Source organism: Petaurus breviceps, unplaced genomic scaffold, assembly GCF_028583685.1.
Source record: "Petaurus breviceps papuanus isolate PSGF00001 unplaced genomic scaffold, PetGlider_PUasm1.0 355, whole genome shotgun sequence".
Lineage (NCBI taxonomy): Eukaryota > Metazoa > Chordata > Mammalia > Diprotodontia > Petauridae > Petaurus > Petaurus breviceps.
In genome coordinates, this window is record NW_027186289.1 from 583,908 (window position 1) to 590,763 (window position 6,856).

General features: G+C 56.3%; 2 protein-coding genes across 3 annotated transcripts in view; one reads left to right on the forward strand and one right to left on the reverse strand.

Annotated features, from left to right (window-relative positions):
• The window catches only part of TMEM190 (transmembrane protein 190), a 4,771-nt gene extending 3,366 nt beyond the window's left edge, over positions 1-1,405 (reverse strand). The window contains exon 1 of the transcript XR_011170066.1: positions 1,286-1,405. The gene's annotated coding sequence lies outside the window, so the exon portion shown is untranslated. The remainder of the gene's footprint in view (positions 1-1,285) is intronic.
• Positions 1,406-6,271: 4,866 nt separating this feature from the next.
• Positions 6,272-6,856, forward strand: part of IL11 (interleukin 11) — a 2,942-nt gene continuing 2,357 nt past the window's right edge. Inside the window, exon 1 of one of the 2 annotated variants that reach the window (XM_069097289.1) lies at positions 6,272-6,387. The gene's annotated coding sequence lies outside the window, so the exon portion shown is untranslated. The other variant, XM_069097286.1, reaches the window with a different exon arrangement.

A 6,856-nucleotide genomic window follows, 5' to 3' on the forward strand; every position in this document is an offset into this window, starting at 1 on the left:
ATGAGAGTGTGTGTATGATGAGTGTGTATGTATGAGAGTATGTATGATGAGTATGTGGTGAGTGTGTGCGCACATGTGTGTGATGAGTGTGTGAACATGCGTGTGATGAGTGTGTTTGTGAGTGTGTGATGAATGAGAGTGTGCATGCATGTATGTGTGCGATGTGTGTGAATGATGAATGTGTGATGAGTGTGTGATGAATGTATGTATGTGCATATGTATATGTGTGATGAGTGTGTGATGGGTGTTTACATGTGCATGTGTGTGATGAAAGTGTGTTGTGATGAGTATGTGTATGATGAGTGTGCGTATGATAAGAGTATGTATGTGATGAGTGTGTGATGAGTGTCTTGTATGATGAGAGTGTATATTATGAGTGTGATGAATGTGTGTGCACATGTGTGTGATGAGTGTGTGTATGTTGAGTGTGTGCACTTGTGTGATGAATGTGTGCATGTGATGAGTGTGATGAATGGGTGTGTGTGCATTGTGTGACATGTGTGAATGATGAATGTGTGATAAGTTTGTGTGTGAATGTGTGTACATGTGCATATGTGTGATGAGTGTGTGTATGACAAGAGTGTGTATATGATGAGTGTGTGTATGATGAGTATGTGATGAGTGTGTGTGCACATGTGTGTGATGAGTGGGTGTGTGGTGAGTTTGTGTATATGGGTGAGAGTGTGAGTATATATGGATTGAGAGTGTGTATGATGAGTGTGCGTATGTGTGTGATGAGTGTGATGAGTGGGTGTGTATATGGGTGAGTGAGTATATATGGACAATGAGAGTGTGTGTATGATGAGTGTGTATATAAGTGTGTGATGAGTGTGTATGTGTATATGGGTGATAAGTGTGTGCATTGAGAGTGTGAGTGTGCATATGTATGATGAGTGTGATGAGTGGGTGTATATGTGATGAGCATGTGTGTATGATGAGAGAGGGTGTGTGTGTGGGGGGGGGAATCCAGGATCCCTTAGGGAAGGGGGACTAAGGGTTCAGAATGCCTGCTCCTTCAGAGTCCAGGGGCAAGGAAGAGTAGCCCACAGGATAGTGGAAGGGAGGCAGAGTACCCAGTTTCATTGGAGAGGCAGGACCTGAGGCCCTGAGGGAAGAGGGGGGGCTCAGAATACCAGGGTCCCTGAAAGAAGGAGGTTAAAGAACTAGGGACCCTGGTTCCCTGAGGGAAGAGGTGGATGAGGGCTCGGGATACCATCTTTGAGGAGGCTTGGAGAATCAGGATGCCAGAGTCTCTGTGGAAGGAAGGGACTTGGGATTAGAATACCTGGGTCTTTGAGGTAGTAGGGAGCTGGTACATCAGCATGCTGGGAAATTGGGACTTCTGGGCCTCCAAAGGAGAAGAGGGTGGTGGTTCAAGATCCTTGAGATCTTTGAGGGGCTAGACAGCTGGGCTTCAAGATCCTAGCTCCCTGAAAAGATGAGGAATCCAGAAAACACCTGGGCTTGTTCAGTGTGACTGGCGGTAACTGCCCCCCACAGTAAACATGTGGGCTGAGGGGCCAGAATCTCCGTCAGAGATGACACAGGTCAGGTTGGAGGGGGTTGGGGGGTGTCATTGGTCAGTCTGGGAAAGAGCTAAGACCTAGCCTCAGCCGTGGCCACTGCGTTTCCTGTGTCAACATCATTCCAGGCCAACTTCCCATTCCTGGGATTCTTTTCAGATCAATGAGGGGGTGGGGGTCTGGGGGCGGGCTCCCTGTGGGGCTGGGCCCTCCGTCACTGACCCACACCACTAATGACAGGCTACAGCTGCTTCTGTGGCTGCCGGCCCGTCACCCTCTCCCTGGTCCAGACGGCCCCCCGCAGCCTCGGCCAGGCAGACACCACCACACCATGAGGCCGCCTGCTAAGCTGAGCTCACAGCCCACCCCACCTAGGGAGCCCCCCAGACCACCCCGCCGCCCAGCCCGCCTTCCTGTCTCCCTGGGTCTCTGTCTTTCTGTATTTCCCTAGCCCAGATTCTCTTTTCATTTCTGTCTCTAGCTGTCTCTGCCCTTTTTGGTCCTGGTTTCTCATTAACTCCGTTTGTCCCATCTCTGTTTCTACCTCCCTTCCCTTGATCCCCAGAGACTTTCTTGCCCATCCCCTCACATCTTCCCGACACATTCCATGAGGATGGTACCCATGTCTTTACCTCTCCAGACCCTGGGCTGCGAGTCAGGAACCCTAGCTTCCAGCCCCAGCTTTGTGTCCTTGTGCCAGCCCCTCACACCCACCCTCGTAAATGAAGGTATGGGAGGCCATAATTTCTAAGGTCTTTGTGTTATGGGCTAGGCAAAGCTCTAGCCCTCAGTTTTCCCCCATAGGATTCCTCCATATGTAAGCATTGTTCTGACAGCCTTAGACATTCTCAGTTCTAGGATATCCCTTCTCCTGACTCCAGTGGTTGGTACCAAGTCTCTGACCACTGACCCTCCCCTCCTCAGACCTTGCAGGCTTTCCCTTTCTGAGTCTACTAAACACCAGAGCCTTGTGTTGGGTCCCTGAGAGGACAAAGCCTGTGGTCCTAAAGTGTTGGGTTTAGAATTTACAAATCTAGGTCCCAAACTGCTAAGGACTCTGTTCTTCCCCTCCCCCCAGTTGGTGAATCCCCCTGCCCCTGGGCCTGAGTCACTTTGACTACTGACCTGGGGTGGGGGTGGGGGGGAATGACATCGACGTCAGCTGATGCAGCCTCTGGCCCCCCACACTGAGTCACCCCCCGGAAACTGCCCCCTGAAGACTGGAGGCTGGTGGTCAGAGCTGGGGGCCTCCCCCCTCTGCCTCGGTTTCCCTCTGCAGTTGGGAAAGGTAGGGAGGACTTGATCACCTGCCCTATGAGATCATGTCCCATGCTGGGGTTCCCTGATGTCATCTTCCCCAGGACCCCCCACAAGGGACACAAATCCCAGCCCTCTTCCTCCCCCTCCCCCCCTTGCTCTCCATCAGGAGCTAGGCAGAGCTGGGTGAGGGGATGCCCAAACAACTCTAGTGTCCCCAAAGCTTTCCAGCCCCCTCCCCAGCTAGGCAGTCAGATTCCCTTTCTCTTTTTCCCTGATTCTGTGTTGGTTTCTCCATCACGCTCCTGTCTTCTTCTGGTCACTGGGTCAGACATCCTGCTGTCCTGGCTCCTCTCTCTTTTTCAGTCCCATCCAACGCATCTTTCTGGATGTCTGGGTTTCTGCTCATTCTCCTCTCTGGGACTTTAAATCTACCAGCCTCACTTGGGGGGGAGGGGGCTTCTCAATCTCTCATCTTTTCTTTCTCAGCCTCTTACTCTGTCTCTGAGCTCCCAGGCTCTCTGTCTCCCCCCCCCCCGCCCCCTTTCTCTCAGAATCTCCGTCTATAGCTCCAAGTTTCTCTTGCTCTAGATTTCCACCTCGGGGTCTCTGAGTCTACGTGTGTGTGATTTAGGCTCTCAATCTCTGAACAGCTTGAGGTCTACTGAGGGCTTTCCAGCTCCCCATCTGTTTCCAGAGCTCTAGGTCTTCCCCCACTTCCCATCTCCAGCTCAGTGTCTTTGCACCTCTTTGAGTCTCTCTGCCCTCCTATCTCTGTCCCTGCTCCTGTGTCTGTCCGCCTGGTCTGGCTCCTTCCTCATGTCTGCTGTCTCTGGCAGTCCTGGGCTTTGTGTGCCCTGGCCCCAGTGCCTTAGCCAGCCTTCTCTTCTCTCTCTGCCCATTTCACTTCAACCTCTGAGTTCTTCTGTCTCAATCTCTCTTTCCCCCACAATGGCTCATTGTCTCTGCATCTCTCTCAGTGTCTCTCTATCTCTTCCCCTCCTGCTCTCCATCTGCCTCAGTCTTCTTCGGTCTGTTCTCTCCAATGTGTCTGGGCAGCTCCCTCCCTCCCATTCCCAGCTCCGTGTCTCTCCATGTCTCAATGTGTCTCTTCCCACCATCTTCTCTTCTAGTCTCCTCACTGTCTCTGGCTTGTTGGTGGGAGGGAGGGAATGATGATGAGCTCAGTGGGTCCCCTTCGGGCCCCCCATGTATCATAGCTCAGCCTCCCCCCTTCCCCCTCCTCCCCCCTGCTCCTGCTCAGGCCGGGCTGGGGCTGGGGCTGGGGAGAGTGAGTCAGGATGTGTCAGGCTCCCCTCCCTCCCCCCTCCTTCCCTCCCTTCCCGAGCGGGCGGTGGCTGGGCCCTGGCCCCTGCCCCAGCCCCTACCCGGCTGAGCCTGGTCCCAGCCCCCTATATAACCCCCCGGCCTCACTCACATACTCCTTTACTCCCCAACTCTCTCTCTCTCTCAATCTCTCATACTCCCTCTCTCTCTCTCTCTCACATACACACACACTCTCTCTCTCCCTCTTCTCTCTCCCTCTTCTCTCTCTCTCTCTCTCTCTCTCTCTCTCTCTCTCTCTCTCTCTCTCACACACACACACACACACACACACACACATACAGGCAATCCAATCTAACACGCTGCCACATGCCTCCCCCCACCTCGATCTGGCCTGCCTGACCCCAGGGTCCCCTGATACCAAAGTGAGGCTCACTGGGCTGACCTGGCCAGGGAGGGGTTAAGACCAAGATACCCCCTCCCCACCCGTCCCTGGGGACGGAGCCTGGAGCCCAACCCAACCCCAGCCTGAGTTTGGGGCTATGGACAGTAAGTTCACTCAAGTTCATAGGGAGTGGGGCAGAGGGAGGGAGAGAGGGAGGGACCCTGGACAGAGGGGGGAAAGCACACAGAGAGGAAGAATCAGAGAGAGGGAGTCAGAGAGGGGTGGAGAGAGACAGGAGAGAGGGAGTTGAATGAATGAGATAGAAAAGAGTGAGAGGCTGGAGATGGGGAGACAGGTACAGGAAGGTGAAAAAAAAAGTGGAAGGCCTGATGGGAGCAGGCAAGGGAGAGGAATAGAAGGAGACAGAAACTGAGAGGCGAAGGGAGAGAGACAGAGACAGGTGTAGGGAGGAAGGGAGACCCAGGGAGGAAACTGGGAGATAGGGAGACCCAGAGACAAGGGAAGATGGAGAGAGGAAGAGGGACACAGGCAGCAGAAGAGAGGTAAGGAGAGCCTGACAGAGAGCAGAGCGAGACAGAGATCAGAAGCCAGAAGAGCTGGAGAAAAGTCAATCACAGAGAGAAGACAGAGAGAGACCCAAGGAGGCCCAGCCAGAAGGACCCAGAGATAGAGCAGAGAGAATCAGGGTGACAGGGAAAGGGGAGGAGATGGGAGGGGAAGGAGGCTGGGCTGTGGGGGAGCCTCTGATTGGCTACATTGGGCATGAGGGGGTGGGGGTTCCCCCAGGGCTGAGCCTAGGGCTAGGGAATGGGATGGGGGGGGGAGTCCCAGTTTCTGTTCTCTTCCCAGCTTCTCTGTAACTCTGTCCCTCGCACTCTCTAAGTGTGTGTCTGGCCTGTGTCTCTCAGGTCTCCCCAGCCCTGTCTCAGTAGTTCAGTCTCTGCCGTTCCATTACCTGGGCTTTTACCTGCCGGCTTTTGCCCTGACTCAGTCTAGCCTCTCCGTCTCCTCTGTCATTGGCATCTGTCTCCTATTCTATGAGTTTTACGTCTCTCCATCAGTCTCTCCTGGTCCCCATGTCTCTGAGGGTCTGCCTCTCGCGTCTCTTTCTCCCAGTATCTGTCTCCCCACCTTTCTGCGCCTCTCCTACGGTGTGTGGAGGCAGCTGAGCCCGCGCCTGGGGCTGTTGAGGGGGGCGGGCGCCGGGACGCTGCCCCCGCAGTCTGAGTCTAGGGCCCCGGCCGGCCGGGGGTGGGTGGGACTCGGCAGAGACAGAGACCCAGAGAGACAGGGAGACAGGAAGAGTCAGAAACAGAGACAGACCCCAGGAGATCTTGCCCCTGACAGGATCTCCTCGCTGGTCCTGGATTCCTGGGGGGGCCAAGGGTGTGGGTGTCTGCGGATTGGGGGGAGCGGGGGGCAGGTCGTGGCCTGCGCCTCCCCCCACCCCCCCCACCCCCTTAGGGCCGGGATTCCGGCGTCCGGGGGCGGAGGGAGACGCCCGGCCCGTCTGCTTGCCCCGGGCCGCGTCTGCTCTGCTGGGCGGGGCCCCTGCCTTCGAGGGAGGAGGGGAGGGAGCCTGATCCCCAGTCCTCCCCCTCAGGGCCCCAACCTCCACCCCCCCCCTCCCCCGCCTCAGCTCCGAGGTCCCAGAAGTCCTGGTTGCCCTGTCCCGAGCCCTGCCTTTCCCCCATCTCTCCTCGTGGCTGTTTCCTTCCCCCAGGTTTGTGCCGCGTAGTCCTGGCCGTGCTAAGCCTGTGGCCCAGCCGAGCTGGGGCCTCAGCACCCCCACTGCCACCTGGGTCTCCCCGGGGCGCCCCTGTCCCGGGCCCAGGGGAATCCCGAGCTGAGCTGGACAGCGCCGTGCTCCTCACCCGGGGGCTGCTGCGAGACACCCGGCAGCTCGCAGCTCAGCTGGTGAGACCCCGCCCCCTTTCTCTTCTCTCCTCCCCTCCTCTGCCCTCCCCATCTTTGCTCGCCTAGGAAAGAAAGCAGGAGGCCCCGAGACCCAGAGAGGTGGGGCGGGAGACACAGAGACACCCAGAGACCGAGAGGTGGGTCGGCAAACGCAAAGGGAGAACTAGACAGGGGGAGGAAGACAGACAGTCACATCGAGACAGACGCAGAGGCAGAGAGGGAGAGAGAGGGAGAGGGAGAGAGAGAGAGACGGAGAGAGGGAGAGAGAGAGACAGAGAGAGGGGGGGAGAGAGAGAGAGGGAGGGAGGGAGGGAGAGAGAGAGAGAGAGACAGAGAGACAGAGAGAGAGAGAGAGACAGAGAGACAGACAGAGACAGAGAGACAGACAGAGAGAGAGGAGGAGGAGAGAGGGGGAGGGAGAGAGAGAAGGAAGAGGAGGAGAGGGGGAGGGACAGAGGGAAAGGGGGAG